General features: G+C 39.4%; 1 protein-coding gene across 3 annotated transcripts in view; it reads right to left on the minus strand.

Annotated features, from left to right (window-relative positions):
- The window catches only part of OSBPL1A (oxysterol binding protein like 1A), a 266,632-nt gene that overhangs the window by 226,509 nt on the left and 21,953 nt on the right, over positions 1–18,170 (minus strand). The window contains exon 1 of one of the 3 annotated variants that reach the window (XM_019465523.2): positions 15,644–15,855. The exons of 1 other annotated variant lie outside the window; for it this stretch is intronic. The gene's annotated coding sequence lies outside the window, so the exon portion shown is untranslated. Of the gene's footprint in view, positions 1–15,643; positions 15,856–18,170 lie in introns of those variants that run through there. One more of the 3 variants, XM_053902507.1, reaches the window with a different exon arrangement.

An 18,170-nucleotide genomic window follows, 5' to 3' on the forward strand; every position in this document is an offset into this window, starting at 1 on the left:
TATAAACCCAAATTAGTGTTATAACTTTAGGATGATAAATGTAATCTCCATGGTAACCCTAATCCCCAAAAAATAACTACAGAATCTACAGAAAGGAGAATACTTTAAATATTTCAGTATTTAAAAAAATGAAATTTCAAGGAATTCTAAATAGCCAAAACAATCTTCAAAAAGGAGGCAATGCTGGAGGACTTACGCTTCTGGATTTCAAAACTTATAACAAAGCTAATGTCATCAAACACTGTGGTACTAGCATAAAGACAGACATACAGAACAATGGAATAGAACAGGGAAGCCAAATAAACCCTTGTGTATATGGTCAATGATTCTTTACAAGACTGACGACATGATTCAACAGTCTTGTCAACAAATGGTGCTGGGAAAACTGAAAATCCACATGGAAAAGAACAAAGTTGAACTTTTACCTAACATCATATTTAAAAACTAATTCAAATTGGATCAAAGATCTAAATGCAAAACATAAAACAATGAAAGTCTTAGAAGAAAACACAGGGCAAATGCTTCATGACATTGGTTTTGGCAATGATTTCTTGGATAGAACAAAGGCATGGGTAACAAAAGAAAAAATAGACAAAGTGGACATTATAAGAATTTTTAAATTCTGTGCATCAAAAGCTACTAGCAGAGTTAAAACACAAACCACAAGATCAGAGAAAATATTTGCAAATCATATCTGATAAGGGATTAATAACCAAAATACACAGAGAACTCCTAAAACTCAAACAAAACCCAGCTCAAAAACAAAGTACTTGAATAGACATTTCTACAAATATACACATGGTCAATAAGGACATGAAAAGTTGTTTCCCATTACTGATCATTAGGAAAAGGCAAATCAAAACTACAATGAGCTACCATCTCACACCCAATAAGAAGACTACTATGGGGAAAAAAACAAACAAACAAACAGAAAACAAGTGTTGTCAAGGATGTGGAGAAATTAGAATCCTGTGCACTGTTGGCAGGAATGTAAAATGGTACAGCCATTGTGTAAAACAGATTAGCAATTCCTCAAAAAATTAAAACCAGAACTACCCTATAATCTGGCAATTCCACTTCTGGGTATACACCCAAAAGAACTGAAAGTGGGGGTCTCAAAGAGGTATTTGTACATCTGTGTTCAGAGCTGCATTACTCATAATAGCTAAAACATGGAAGCTATACAAGTGTCCACCAGGAGATGAACAGTTAAGCAAAATGTGGTATATAGGTACAATGGAGTATTTTTCAATCTTTAAAAAGAAAGACGTTGTTGCAATATGCTACATGAATGAACCATGAGGACATTATGCTAAGGGAAATAAGCCAGTCACAGAAAGACAAATACTGTATGATTCCACTTTTATGAAGTACTTTGAGCACAGTAGTCAAAAGAGAAAGAAAACGGAATGGTAGTGGCCAAGGGCTTGGGGGAGAGGAGAATGGGGATTTATTGGGTACAGAGTTTCAGTTTTATAAGAAAAGTTCTCACGATGGATGATGGTGATGGTAGCACATATTTATGTATTTAATACCACAAACATTTTTAAGATGGTAAATTATATCTTATGCATATTTTACAATTTAAAAAATATTTTAAAAAATACACATACACCATTTCCTTTCCCAGGGCAATTCTACTTCTAGGAATCTATGCTATAGAAATACTTACAGAAGATTATTTCATAAGCACATAAGGATTGCTTTATTTACAGTAGTGAAAAAGGTATTAAGAAGTCCACGTCCATCAATAGGCAACTGGTTAAATAAATCCTCTAAGGCTAAAAGAAATGCTCTACAGACTAGAGGATGGAAGACCGTCGGAGGATGGTTTCAAAAAGTAGCAGCCTATGTACAGTGAACAGCATGACTTCCAGCTCTCTTTCTTAATCAGCATTCCTAATGCTGACAAGCCAGGCTCCACCCACTGGGAGGAGACTAAGCTGGTGACAGTCCCTAAAGGATAACACATTCCAAGAGGACACCAGCAGCTCCCAACAAGAAGCTAAGCCAGATGAATCTTAGTAAAAATGGCAGTTAACAAGGCTCCCCTACTTTCTCAATTTCCAGTCAGCTTTCAAGTTCCTCATTCTTAAATGCCAATAGCTAAGGGCGACAAGACATCTGAATAAAAGCTCTAAAACATGAGAGTCTAAAAACCAAACAGGGGGTAAAAAAAAAGCAACTTGAAAAAAAGTTCAGAGAGTAAGTTAAATAAAACCTAATCTTTGGAGAATAACATTGTATTCTGAAACAAAACCAAGATACTATATTAAAATACAAAACTGCAGAAAAAATATATTTGAGTATTAAGAATAATAGCAAAAAATATCAAAGAAACCAGGAGCTAGTTCTTTTAAAAGATCAATCTTGGGGCACCTGGGTGGCTCAGTCAGTTAAGCGTCTGACTTCAGCTCAGGTCATGATCCCATGGTTGGTGGGTTCAAGCCCCACATCAGGCTCTGTGCTGACAGCTCAGAGCCTGAAGACTGCTTTGGATTCTGTGTCTCCCCCTCTCTCTCTGCCCCTTCCCCCACTTATGCTTTGTCTCTCTCAAAAACAAACATTAAAAAAAAATTAAGGATCAATCTTTAGCAAGACTCAAAAAAAAAAAAAGATAACTCAAAATCATAAAGAGGAGAAATAACATCACAAAATTACAAAGGATTGTAAGAAATTATTGTGAAAAATTAGTGCTAACATATTGGACAGAAGAAATGGATAAATTCCTAGAAACATGTAACCTCCCAAAACTGAATCAAGAAGAAACAAAAAATTTGAACAGACCAATTATCAGCAAGGAAATTGAATCAGTAATCAAAAAATTTCCCAAAGCAAAAGTCCAGGACCAGATGGCTTCACAGAATGAATTCTACCAAACATTTCAAGAAATGATAATCCCTATTCCCAAACTATTCCAAAAAACAAAAGAGTAAGGAAAGCTTCCAAGTTCATTCTATGAGGTCAGCATTACCCCAATACCAAAATCAGATAAAGACACTACAAAAAAAAAAAAAGAGAGAGAGAGAACACTATAGGCCAATCTCTCTGGTGAACACAGATGCAAAAATCCTCAATGAAGTATTAGCAAACCAAATCCAACAATACATCAAAAAACAAAACAAAACAAAACACACATCACAATCAAATGGGATTTACTCCTGGGATGCAAGGGTAGTTCAATATTCAGAAATCAATCAACATGATACATCAACAAGAGAAGTGATCATACGGTTTTTATTCTTTCACTATATGTAGAAAAAACATTTAACAAAGTATGACCCCCTTTTTCTTTTTTTTTTTTTTCAACGTTTTTTATTTATTTTTGGGACAGAGAGAGACATAGCATGAACGGGGGAGGGGCAGAGAGAGAGGGAGACACAGAATCAGAAACAGGCTCCAGGCTCCGAGCCATCAGCCCAGAGCCTGACGTGGGGCTCGAACTCACGGACCGCGAGATCGTGACCTGGCTGAAGTCGGACGCTTAACCGACTGCGCCACCCAGGCGCCCCGAGTATGACCCCCTTTCTTGACAAAAGTCCTCAACAAAGTAGGTTTAGAGGGAATACACCTCAACATAATAAAGGCCATATATGAAAAACCCACAGCCAACATCATAGTGGTGAAAAACAGAGCTTTTCTTCTCAGATCAGGAACAAGACAAGGATATCAACTCTTACCACTTGTATTCAACATAGTAGTGGAAGTCCTAGCAACAGCAATCAGACAATAAAGAGAAATAAGAGGCATCCAAATTTGTAAGGAAGTAAAACTTTCACTATTTGCAGATGATGTGATACTATATATAGAAAACCCTAAAGACTCCACCAAAAAACTACCAGAACTTATAAATGAATTCAGCAAAATTGCAGGATACAAAATAAATATACAGAAATTCATTGAAATTCTATACACTAATAATGAAGTAGCAGAAAGTGAAATTAACAATCTCATTTACAATTTCAACAAGAATTTAAAAATATCTAGGAATGCACTTAACCAAGAACATGAAAGAGCTATAGTCTGAAAACTATAAAACACCGATGAAAGAAATTGAATATAACAAAACCAAATGGAAAGATATTTCATGATCATGGGTTGGGAGAATACGGTTTTTTGTTGTTTTTTGTTTTTACTTAGAGAGAATCCTAAGCAGGCTCCAGACTCAGTGCAGAGTCCAACATAGGGCTCAATCCCGTGACCCCAGGATCATGACCTGTGCTGCCATCAAGAGTCAGATGCTCAACTGACTAAGCCACCCAGGCGCCCCAGGAGAGCAATGTTGTTAAAATGACTACACTACCCAAAGCAGTCTACACATTTAATGCAACCCCTGTCAAAATACCAACAGCATTTTTCACAGAACTAAAACAAACAATCCTAAGATTTGTATCGAACCACGAAAGACTTCAACTAGCCAAAGCAATCTTGAAAAACAATAAAACCGGAGGTATCACAATCCTAAATTTCAACACATACTACCAAGCTGTAGTAATCAAAACAGTATGGTACAGGCAAAAAACCAGACACATAGATCAACAGAACACAATAGAGAGCCCAGAAATAAACCTACAGTTATGGTAAATTCATCTTCAACAAAGGAGACAGTAATAGGCAATGGGAAAAATACAGTCTCTAACAAATGATGCTGGGAAAACTGGACAGCTACATGCAAAAGAATGAAACTAGATCACTGTCTTATACCATACATAAAAATAAACTTGAAATGGATTAAAGATCTAAATGTGAGGTATGAAACCATAGAAATCATAGAAGAGAGCACAGGCAGTCATTTCTCAGACACTGGCCATGGAAACATTTTTCTAGATGTGTCTCCTGAGGCAAGGAAGAAAAAAAAAAAAAGCAAAAACACACTACTGGGACAATAACAAAATAAAAAGCTTCTGCACAGCAAAGGAAACAATCAACCAACAAAACTAAAAGGCAACCTACTGAATAGGAGAAGATATTTACAAGTGACACATCCAATAAAAGGTTAGTATCCAAAATATATAAAAAAACTTAGAGGCTCCTGGCTGGCTCATTTGGAGGACACTGTAACTCTTGATCTTGCAGTCATGAGTTCGAGCCCCACAACGGGTGTAAAGATTATTAAAAGATATGTTATATATTATACATATTATAAAAAACTTATATAACACCAAAAAAATAACCCAATTAAAAAATGGGCAGAAGATATGAACAGACATTTCTCCAAAGAAGACATACAGATGGCCAATGGACACATGAAAAGATGCTCAACAAAATCCATCATCAGGGAAATGAAAATCAAAACTACAATGAGATACCACCTCACACCTGACAGAACAGCAAAAATCAATAACACAAGAAACAGCAAGTGTTGGCGAGGATGTGGGGAAAGAGGAACCTTTTACATTGTTGGTGGAAATGCAAACTGGCACAGCCACTGTGGAAAACAGTATGGAGGTTCCTCAAAAAACTAAAAATAGAACCACCCTAGGGGTGCCTGGGTGGCTCAGTCAGTTAAGCATCCGACTTCATTTCAGGTCATGATCTCACGGTTCATGGATTCAAGCCCCACATCAGGCTCTGTGCTGACAGCTCAGAGCCTGGAGCTTACTTCAGATTCTGTGTCTCCCTCTCTCTCTGTCCCTCCCCTGCTTGTGCTCAGTCTCTCTCAAAAATGAATAAACATTTTTTATAAAATAGAACTACCCTACATTCCAGGAATAGCACTACTGGGTATTCACCCCCAAAAACTGAAAACACTAATTCAAAGGGATACATGTACCCCTATGTTTACTGCAACATTATTTACAACAGCCAAACTTTGGAAGCAGCTCAAAGGTCCCTTAACAGATGAATGGATAAAGAAGATGTGTATATATACTACCCATCCACATGATGGAATATTATTCCGCCATAAAAAAATGAAATATTGCCATTTGCAAAAACACGGATGGAGCTAGAGTAGGATACTAAACAAAATAAGTCAGAGAAGGACAAATACCATATAACTCATGTGGAATTTAAGAAACAAAACAAATAAGCAAAGGGAGGAAAACGAGAGACACAAATAAACAGTGTTCTGCCTATAAAGAACAAATTGATGGTTACCAGAGGGAAGGTGCATAAGGGAAAGGGGGAAATCAGGGATGGAGATTAAAAAATACACTTATCATGACAAACAAAATAAAACGATAAAAATAAAAATAAACCTTACCCACTTAAACAGTCTACAGTAATATATTAACCACAACGGTTGCTCATAAATGCTGGGACTGGGATTAAAATGTACCTAACAAATGTTTATTAATACCTACCAAAGATGGGCTGCCTGCAGGAGGCACTGGAGGTACAGTGATGACAACACAGTCTCTGCCTCTCAGAAACAGGCCAACCATCAGACCAACATGTGCCACGAACAGTAACGTGTTCAAGGGACAGGCCAACCACCAGACCAACATGTGCCACAAACAGTAACGTGTGCAAGGGACAGGCCAACCACCAGAGCAGCATGTGCCACGAATAGTAACATGTCCAAGGGACAGCAGCTGTTCAGGAGAAAGCATGGTGCGTTCTTTGTCTGCATCAGTTATAGAAGGAATCACAGAGAAGGTGACGTTTAAGCTGGAGCCTGAAAAATGACAAGTTCTTTGGGGCGCCTGGGTGGCTCAGTCGGTTAAGCGACTGACTTCAGCTCAGGTCATGATCTCACAGTTCATGAGTGCGAGCCCTGCATCGGGCTCTGTGCTAACAGCTCAGGGCCTGAAGCCTGCTTCAGATTCTGTGTCTCCCCCTCTCTCTCCTCATGCTCTGTCAGTAATAATAAATAAACATTAAAAAAAAAAAAAAAAAAAAAAAAAAGGAATGACAAGTTCTCTAAGACCAGCAGCGTGAAGAAAGTTGCTAATGTGGACAACCCTGGGTGAAGTTGTGTGAGTCCATGCTGGCCATGGGGAGTCTGAGATTCCTGTGGGAACTGGAGAAGGATAGGTCCAGAGAGCAGCATGAGGAGAAGCACGCAGTTGTAGGCTAGAATTCACACAGCAGGACTTTCAGCCAAGCAGTGGTCGTTAAAGTCACAGGAGTAAATGAGATCCCTCACCTAGAGGAGACCAACATTTAAGGGGAAGGAGGCCTGTGACTACAATCTAGCAGAGAAGGCCTAAGGTTGGAAAAGGGGACAGAAAAGGGTGACAGCACCAAAAAAAACCAAGAGAAGACCGAGTTTCAAAGGGGCCAGATGGGTGTGAAATGGTAAAGGAAGCACAGGACCAGGTGTGAAATCGCTGGTTGGTCTGGTGAATCGGAGGTCACTGATGAGCTCAAGGGTACATCCAGTGGAAATGACACAGGCAAAAGCAGATGTAGGTACACTGAGGACTGAATGAGGGATGCTAAGGAGAGAGGACACCAGACTCCTTTAGAGGAACTTTGTTCTGAGGAACTAGTGTTAGCTCCAGAGTTAGGATAGCTGGGCACATGTTTACAGGCTGTGAGGCAAGGGCCAGAAACAGGAAAAGCTTGATGTATAAGAGAAAGGAGGGGTGCCGGACTGAAAAGATCCTAGAGGTGCCTAAAGTAAGCGGATGAACAGCCTAAGAGAAAGGAGCATGGCACTGAGGCCAGGGGCAGGGGGATGGTACTTGGGCCGGTGGGCAAAGCTAGGCAGCCCAGAAAGATCTCCTGTCCTATGGCCACCAATTTCCTCAGAACAGAAACAGATTCTTAGGTATCTTAACAGGGGAGAGAACTCTTGCTATAAGACAGGATGGGTGGGTGGGGAGGTGTAATAGAGGTAAATAAAATACAGATTATTTTGAAGGGAACCAGGCCAGTTAAATCTCACCAAAACCGGGAGAAAAAAAAAAATCTCTTGTTGCTCTCTGCTTAACTCCCATAGATTTTAATGCAGGTGCCTGTTTGATTAAAAAACATTCCCTGTTTCCGATTCTGTGTCTCCCTCTCTCTCTGCCCCTCCCCCGTTCATGCTCTGTCTCTCTCTGTCCCAAAAATAAATAAAAAAACGTTGAAAAAAAAAAAAATTTAAAAAAACATTCTTAAAGCAATTTGGACATTCTGTCATTTACAAAGCACTTTTAACACCACATCTATCAAAACGAATTAGTCTATCAGCAGGCCAAGCCAATTCCAAAGGTTCGCAGATTGTAACATTTAGGACTTAAGTAGTATCCTTAATGATAAATCCAAAATGCATTTTCCTTACATTGCTCTTGTAAACTTCTATTACCCTAGAAAGGAGTAGCAGGGGTAGGAAGGGGATTGACACTTTCTCCTATCTCCCTATAGAAACAAGTCTATAAAATCACATAAACATTTAAATATACAGGTTTTTTAAGGTTTATTTTGAGAAAGAGCACAAGCAGGGGAGGGGCAGAGAGAGAGAATCCCAAGCAGGCCCCACACTGTCAGCAGAGAGCCTGATGCGGGGCTCAAACCCATGAAGCTGTGAGACCATGACCTGAGCCGAAATGAAGAGTCGGAGGCTTAGAGCCACCCAAGCATCCCCGAATCACATATACATTTAAAACTTACATCTGTGAACAAATCATTGCGTGTTAGGAGCAGAAAACAGTAAGAATATATTTTAGCAAGATAATTTCTCAGTGGCTCTAACACAAAAGTTAGCACAACTCCAAAAATACCTGTAATTTAAAAACTCAGTAAACTTCCTAAAATGCTAGCAGTGTGGCCACCATATTAATCTCTATGTTCCTTCCAACTAAGCTACAAAGAAACTGTTCCAAACCAAGGCATAAAACCATTCACGGCAACTTCTTTCTCCATTCAAAAATCACAACTCAGAGTCCACTGCTGAGGATGAAGACCTGAACTTTAGAATATCCACCAGGATCTTAAACCATGTGCCTTCGGCAGGCATCCAGGTAGTCAGCACGGGCTGGGAAGGTGTCCGGCGTGACATGCCCAAGAAGCTGTGGCTCCCCTACCAGCACCAGGGCCACCCTCACCTTTCCTAGCACTTGTGTCCCACAAGGAGATGAAGCAGCAAACGCTTCATTGAGGGCCGACAACATTCCAGGAATACTTGTCCTGAGCTTTGCTGGCTCATTAATGAGTAAAACCAGGCCTTATAGTAGGGGGAACTTATAAATACTGTAGGGACAAGTATACAAATCAATTACTATCCACCGCTCTCAAGAAGTCTGACTTGCCCTCTTCATTCCCAACCTCAACTAGATCCCTCACCATGTTTAGCACACATCAGTCTGCAAGTACTCATGTGGTCATTTCTTTGGCTCTCCTTACACTGCACTCCCTGTAAACTTGAATGGGACAAGGGTCTCATGTCTACTCATGTCTATTATGTTCCCCATCATATTCCTAGGACCTAACAATGTGCCTAGAACACAGCAGGTAATCAAACGTTAAATAGGTAGATGGGCAGATGAATAGATGTGGATTCAGTTCTCTGAGAATAAAGCAATCATGCCTCCCTATAGGAGGCCTAAAGGCAATGCCTTTAAGTGGGACAACTTTATCTAATAGCAATTAATGAAGGTTTTTAATTTTTTTAATCTTTATTTATTTTTGAGAGTGAGTGAGTGAGTGGGGTAGGAACAGAGAGAGAGGGGGACACAGAATCTGAAGCAGGCTCCAAGTTCCAAGCCATCAGCACAGAGCCCAACGCAGGCTCGAACCTATGAACTGCGAGATCATGACCTGAGCCAAAGTCAGACACTTAACTGAGCCACCCAGGTGCCCCTAAGGAAGCCTTTTTCTTATAGATCACAGAAAAAGAGACCTTTAAAAAAATCTACTCTAGGATTACTGAGGATTACTATTATTTAACTTGATGCATCTCTAATTTATAAATAAGCTGATATCTATGATTAATAGTTGACTTTAGAAGAAAAACAAAAGAATCCAAATTCACGTGAACAGATTTTTAAAACAAACATTCTTTGGAATCATAAGCTTATTTCAGAAATAAGCTGAAATAAGCTTGGTCCCTGATGTGTAAGAGAAAGAAAAAGACAAGCAATCCCTTAATGCAGCTGATCAGAATGGATCTGAGCCACAGCCTATCAGTATTGTATTTTTCATCATCACTCTGTGGATATTTTCAACTGCTCTTTCCACATTCATGCAATTCCAAGCTTTCTTTTTAAGATTAAGGAGACTTTTAATGACCAAGAGAATGTTTTCAAGGCACTAACTAGACAACAGTTTGAGCTTCAAAAGCTGGGAGGCTACAGACTATTTTGCCTTGTTTCCTCACCTCCCAGGTCCACTGAGGAAGCTAGGCTTCTAAATTATTTTGTTGTTTTATAAACACTGTAAATCACCGAATTAGACTGGTCCCCATACTTGATAGTCTGTGCCACTAAATGCCCACTCAATACAGCAAATAAATTCTGTAGCCCTTACAACTCTGAGATCCTGGCAAAGACCCTAAAACTTGGAGCCTAAAGGACAGTCATAACTTGCTAAATTTGGCTGGAGATCTATCAAGTTGAATTGCTACTTTTCCTTAGTATTTAAGTTTAAGGTCTATAGAATCGATGTAGAAAATTCCTGGAGAAATCAAAGATAATGAAGTTTGAGGTGCCTGACTGGCTCAGCTGATTAGGCTTCCAACTCTTGATTTCGGCTCAGGTCATGGTCTCACAGTTCATGAGTTCAAGCCCCACATCACACTCCATGCTGACCGTGTGGAGCCTGCTTGGGATTCTCTCTCTCCCTCTCTCTCTCTCTCTCTCACTGCCCCTCCCCTGCTTGCTCTCTCTCAAAATAAACAAAAAAATTAAAAAATAAAAACAAAGATAATCAAGTTCAACGATCAGAGCTTATTCACCTGAGTATCATAAACTCAAAATATTGTCTTCGAGTTCTTAATGGTATTTGAAAAGTTAATATTCAAAGACATCCATGCTGACTTTATTCAATAATACACATAATATTTAACTGGGTATTATAAAATGTCAGGAAAGTATAGCAGTTTCTCAAAAATTAAGAGTTACCATATGACCCACAATATACCCAAAAGCATTAGAGCAGGGACTCAAACAGATAATTGCTCACCCATGTTCACAGCATCATTCTTCACAATAGCCAAGAGGTGGAAGCAATCTAAGTGTTCAGTGACAGGTGAATAGAAAAAGTGTGGCATATACATACAATAGATTATTATTCAGCCTTGAAAATGAAGCAAATTCTGACACATGCTACATGGATGAAACTTGCACACATTATGCTAAGTGAAACTAGACACAAAAGGACAAATATTATATGATTCCATTTATATGAGGCACCTAGAATAGACAAATTCAGAGAGAAAACAGGATAGTGATTACTAGGAACTGGAGGAGGGAGTGGGTAGTATTTAATGGTTACACAGTTTCTGTTTGGAATGTTGAAATAATCCTAAAGATGGGCAGTGGCAATGGTTGCACAATGATGTAAGTTACTTAATGCCTCTGAATAGTATACTTAAAAATGGTTAAAAGAGTAATTTTGTTACGTATATTTTACAATAAAAGAAATTCAGGAAGCATCTGAAATATGGTTCTTACAATTGTCAAATAGCTTTTGTACTATTAAAGTCAAAAGAAACCTAATTATTCAAAATTGACTACATATTGTGATTACTTAAAAAATTCTCAGGGGTGCCTGGGTGGCTCAGTCAGTTGAGCGTCTGACTTCGGCTCAGGTCATGATCCCACAATTTGTGGGTTCCAGCCCTGTGTCGGGTTCTGTGCTGACAGCTCAGAGCCTGAAGCCTGTTTCAGATTCTGTGTCTCCCTCTCTGCCCCTCCCCTGCTCGTGCTCTCAAAAATAAACATTTAAAAAAAAAAATTAAAAATTCTCAGATACTGCTTTTATGCTTGGTATTATTACAACAATATTTGAAACACACTGTATGCTAGGAATCTGAATGAGAAACATTAAATGTAATTATGAACATATTTTACAAAATCTAACATAAAAATCCGTAGTGCACTTAGCACTGCTTTCCAATGTAGCTAGCTGCTTAGTGGTATGAGTTATTTTTTCCCCATTATTATTCTTTTAATGTGAGGGAAATATTAAAAATTGAACTATGTAAAAAACATGGCAATAGCAAGAAAATAAATTTTGTCCTCATTCTAACTCCTAGCAGTGATTTCTCTAATACGATCATATTCCTAGGTGTACATATGTACGTATATACACATATAAATGTACGTATGCAACTATAAATTTGGGATAACAATTACACAAATACATTGTTTTAGAAACTCAACAGTGGTAGATTCATATTTAACCTAATGCTGATTTTAGAAATGAAAAAAAAAAAAACCCGGAAAGTACAGAGGTAAAGTTATTTGCCAATAAAGCCAAAACCAGAATCTAGAACTTCTAATCAAGGCACATTGTTATTAAAGCTATACATTTCATAAAACTCAATTCGGTCTCTAAAACTAAAGGCCATTGATTCTAGTTATTGTTCCTGTGTGAACATTAAGAAAGTTAAATCTGATTTATGCCTTAATCCTCTTTTTTAGAAGCCTTATTCACTAACTAAAAGGAGGTAGCCAAAACATGGCAATTTAAGGAAAACAAATTATCAAGTCTATTTTAGGAGGCACTCACTTCTTTCTTTCAAAAAGGTAAAGTTCAATTAAAAGTCACTTAATTTTTAATTCAATGAAACTTTATAAATTCCTTCCAGTAAGACTTTGTGCACTGATAAACAGCCTTGTGTCCTTGGGAGGAGAAATGATAGAGAAGTAGCTAAAATTGTAGTAACACTGCAGTTTGTAAACTGTAGTGACATTTGACATATTTATACTACCTTCTCTATTCATACTTGTTATACACCCACATGGGCTTAGATGCTATTCCACCATAGAAGAACAATCCCACTTCCTGTGTATTTATTTTACCTTTATTTGGTTGAAAGTGTTAATCAAAATTTGTGAAAATTATTGTAAGCTTCTCGGCCTTGCTTTATGAAATCGTTTAAGCTAACCTTAGGTTGCTACACATTTTATGTGCTTCAATAACCAAGAACCCTTAGATGCAACCCTGATTTGCATTTGAACTGGATAGATTCTTAGAACTGTTAACTACTGTCTCAAACAGTTTGGATCTGTAGAAGCAAAGGGCAGACAAGTCCACACATTAGACAAATCCAGTTTTGGATAGTAAAAATACTCTAACAATGAGCTTGATTGTTACCTTTTAATGATAAAATTCCTTCAATTTTAGGTAAAATGTATTTAAATGTTTTCCACTTTTATTGTTTCACATTTGAAAATTATCTTCCAAACTTAAATTATGTACATAGAATACTGACCCGTTATCTACCATATAGTCAGAAGTTTCTCTTTAAAGAAAAACTTTAAATAACAAAGTGAAAACATGTGGTTACTTTCCGCTGTCACATGATAGGAAAATGGACAAAGACTGTTTTCACTACACAGTAATTTCCTATTTGCTGGCTGATATGTACAAGAACTCACAGCCAGTGACCTAGTAGTTCCTCTTACTAAAAGCGTAAAAATTGTATGGTGACAGATGGTAACTACACTTATTGTGGTAAGCATAACTTAATATACAGAGTTGTGCAATAACTATGTTGTACACCTGAAACTAATCATTATATGTCAACTATACTTCAAGGAAAAAGCTTTAAAACTACTTCTAATACTTGCCCACCTTATTAGTGGTTGAGATCAGGTAAGTGAGGGAAAATCCAACATTTCTAGGGATCAAGAGCATCCTAAAAGATACTTATATGGCATCATGATCAATATAAACTGCACAGACTGCATCTTTTCTATCACTTCATTAACGAATTCTGGCAAGACTGGTATAAGCTGGTGACTACACTGCTAACACCTGCCCTCTTTCTGGGAACTGGAAAGAACTTACTAGTCATCAATAAAGTTCTGATTACTACTAGACTTGGCTTGAAAGAACTGACAAGGTTCCTAACCCCTTCAAATTTCTCATGTGTGCTTGCTACCTCATTCTTTCCTTTCCTTAAGCTGATTTCTACCTTCTACTACTATTCTCAGTGAATACATGGAATGTACAAAACCTCAGCTTTTTAGTGAGGTCAAGAGGTAAGAAAGGGCCACAGAGTTCCAACCTGAAAAGATTATGATTAAATATACAGATGTTTCTGTAAGTTAAATAAAGCCACAAGAAGAAAAGTTTTAATTTATCTAACAGACACTGCGCCATGTTATCCCTCAAAACCAAAATAAAACAAAACCAGCTGCATTCTCCTACCTACTTGTTGATTCTAAACAAGTATTCCCCTTTGTCCTAAGGGCAGAGTGGGGGGAGCGGTGCTTTTGTAGAAACATCCAGCTGCTCGGAATTACAGGTGTTAAGTACTGCTTGAATAATACCGCCAAGACCGAAGGGCCTCCAGAGACCAGGATTAGCCACCCACCATAAATTTCCAGACAAGATTCTGCTGAGATATTTAGCAAGTGTCATCTGACAAACTGACCTTGGCAGAAGACGACACAGAATTACAGCAACTGATTCAGATAAATCTACTCAACTTGCGGCAGTTACCTCCTGTTTTGAATATCAAATTTCAGTGCTGCCAGGGAGAAAATAAAAAGATGATAAAATTTAAAACTGTTACTGACACTTTTTTTTTGTCTCCTGTAGATTGTAGATAGAGCCCCTAGTTTAGAACTAGGAGATGCAGACAATGTGGATTTTGTAACCATTCTGTAATTATCACAGAGATCTTTAAAATTTTCAGCTGCGGGATGCAGAAATTATACCTACAATACTGGCTGCATAAAATTTGTTGTTCTCAGGGTTAGAACGCAAACATTGCTAGCCCTCAAAATAAATCGACAAAATTATTTTCCAAATGCTTAGTAAAGAGGTGAGGATATTCCGAACTCTATCAAGAATGCAACAACTACAATACTAAGGCTTCAGGGAAAACGCATCACTGATTTTAGGCATTACCAACAACTATCCACAAGAGCCTAGTAACTAAATGTGCGAAATTCGAGCAGTCTCCACTTAATATCACATTGCCAGCAGTTCAACTTCACGATATAGTCTGGATAAAGCAACGACTTTGACAACGAAAAACTAATATTAACTAAATCAGAATAACCTCTTTAACGCCTTTTGCCAATCAATAGGGCCACCAGGCAAATGAATCGTTTCTACTGTGCAGCTGCAATCTTTCGTACTGTCTATCCCTTTGATAGTCTTCCATGCTAGTCGAAGTGACCACGAGGTACACTGAGAGAATGGTCACATGGACAGCTCGTGACTTCCACTGAGAATCAATCATCTCCTCATGGTAGTAGGAAACTAAAAGTTATGATGCACACATCAGAGTACCGAGAAAGCACACGGCTGATGACTTGGTAGGGAATGCATGTAGCACACAAGTCGTTGCACCCCGAGGGGGAGTGCAACAAACGCCAGCATCTCGCTGCTTTTAACAACTAAGTTCGCTGCAGCATTGGAGAGCCGGCGGCCACACGGTAGCCGAGCCGGGGGTGGGAGCCCAGCATCGCCAGGACTCAGTCCTCGGAGACGCGCGCGCGAGGCCCGCGCACCCCCCACCAGGGGAGGACAGATCTTCCCCGCGCACCAGGCAGGGGGGAACGCGCTCGCACAGGAACCGGGCACGGAAACTGACCTACGCGGTCACCCGGGCTCCCAGAGCTCCCGGGGTGGGGGCCACGACCGCAGGGTTCCCCACGTCGATGAAGCGGCCGTCACCGACTCTGGCTGGCACTACCGGAGGACTCGCGGCCCCGCGAAAGGACTGTCTCCCGAGTCCCGGAGCCCGGAACGGGGCGAAACGCGAGACAATCAAACGCCACTCTGCGAGGTGACGCCGCCCCTCCCCACCGCCCCTCCCCGCCGCCCGCGTCAGGAGCGCGCGCGCGCGCCCGGTTTATTTGCGCGGGGCCCGTGCAGCACGTGACCGGCGCGCAGGCCTCTAAGCGTGCGGGTAGCACGCCGAGGCCCCGCCCCCGCAGGCCCCGGGCCCAGGCTTTGCCAAGGGCTGCCGGGAGTTGCAGAGGCTCGTGCTTTTCTCCCCAAACCCCTGACTCAGAAGAAAGGGTGGGCCTGATACTTACGAGCTGTGGCGGGGAGAGAAATGGCCCCCTCCCCGGCCGAAGCGAATATAAATACTGGGTTCAGGCTCTGGAAATTTGTCAGTAAACAAATACATCACACAGCTGCCCACGTTTTTTCTTTCCTTGACTTTACCCGAGGGAACTTAATTGGCTTTGTGAATTGGCTACACCTCTTTTTCTTTTCACGTGTCAAAGGATGGGCTTAAAATGCCATACAGGTGTAACTGTTAAATACCAGCGAAGGATGCTTAAAGAGATGAGGATTTACAAAGTTTCCCTCATCTCCTCCCCCGCCCCCCGCCCCCGCATCAAAAAATCTTTCATGAAGAGTCAACCTCTTCAGACTCCATTCTAACAGGTCTAGCCAGAAGCCTTAATTACGCCGTCTCCAACTTCAAACTCTAGTATAATTACAACTTTTAAAAAATTATGCTTAACCAAAACAAAGGGAATTATGAGCATGTGAAAAATCTTCCAACTTTTTTGTATTTTCCAATATATTTTACGAACCTTTTTGTAATGAAAAATTAGTAAGTAGGTATTATTTTTTAAGGGGCTGTAGTTTTCCTGTCAATTCCATTTTGAAAACATGTATTGAGAACCTATTATAGGCCGGTTGGTCATTGCGCTACATGTGATACATCTTTTGGCAGATTTCTTAGAATGTTTTTAGAGAACACCAGTAGCCTTGCTTGTATTTCCCAGGCTAGTATCATCCCTTATTAACAAAAAAGGCACTTGAGTAGCACAATACTTCAACTGCAAAATGTGTGGTAACTGAGGCAGTCATATTTTCCTCACAAAGAACATCAGGATTTATTTTCTAAGGATACTGAATTATCTTCCCAGCCAAAATAAAAATTGACCATTGAAATAATTTTCCACAAAATTATATGAAAAGCTGCATTCTCGCTATGATATTTAAATGCCTAAATTTACTACTCTCGTTTTTTTTTTTTTTTCCAATTCACTGTACTCTCTTGAGTTAGTAAATGAAAACAGATCCTAGCCAAATAGGAGGATGAAGGTAATAGAAGGTAATCATCATGTTTACTAATAAAAGAAGTTCCAATCTTGGTAAGATCACTAATTTTTCTGTATATTTACAGGAGTCTCTTTGGTATTTATATAAAGAATCTTTAGGAAAAGGTATCTCTTTGGCATTTTTATTGCCGACTAGTAAGATGAAAACACAACAAAGGTGTTAACAATTCTTACTGTAGAACACTGCTGTCCAATGGAATTTTCTGCATGGAAATGTTGAAAATGATGGAAATGTTCTATAATTCTATCTTGTCCAATATAGTAGTCACATGAGCCTGCTGAACTCTTGAAATTTAGCTAGTGTGACGAAAGATCTGAATTTTAAATTTTATTAAATTTTAATTAATTTTAAGTCACATGTGGCTAGCCACTACCATACTGGTGAGTGCTGTTCTAGAACAACAAAGAAATCACTAAATTTCCCCAACCATGGTAGTCTCTTTCTTGAGAAAACGTTTGGCAGATACAGAACCTCTGGAAGCAATAATTTCTCCAAACTCTTTTCTGAGCTTTTGAGAAAGTAGGTATTTTAATTTTACAGACAGCGCACATTAAAGTGACTGTATCATGCTTAGCTACAACGCATGCAAACAGAAATAGAACTGGAAGCTCTAGATGTATGGCAGGGGCTTTGGGAGTAAGTAAGCCTTTGCCCTGCCATTCCCATGCCTGCCTGACCCAAATGAAAAATTTTTAAAAAAAGAAAAGGTAGCTATTGTTTAGGCCATGATATGCTTCAGAATTGCCCACTGCCTGGTTCACACGAGATCTACCTGGTACTCTCTCGTTTGCTTGATTCAATAAACTTAAGAGCCCACGGCTTTCTACCCCTGTTCTCCTCCCCACATCCCAACTATTCCCTCCAGACTACAGTACCTGACGTTTGTATCCCTGCAGTTTTGTCTTAAGCCTGAAACACCCCAGAATGCACTTGGTGCATTCCATGTTTTAAAAACACTCTCCTGGTGCTGGTGTGACTTTGAAGTGCTGCAGGAGCACACTAAAGGCTTGTTAAATCTTATTAAAAGGAGGATT

The sequence above is a fragment of the Panthera pardus genome, unplaced genomic scaffold, assembly GCF_024362965.1.
Source record: "Panthera pardus isolate Hobbes unplaced genomic scaffold, ASM2436296v1 HiC_scaffold_15, whole genome shotgun sequence".
Taxonomy (NCBI): Eukaryota; Metazoa; Chordata; class Mammalia; order Carnivora; family Felidae; genus Panthera; species Panthera pardus.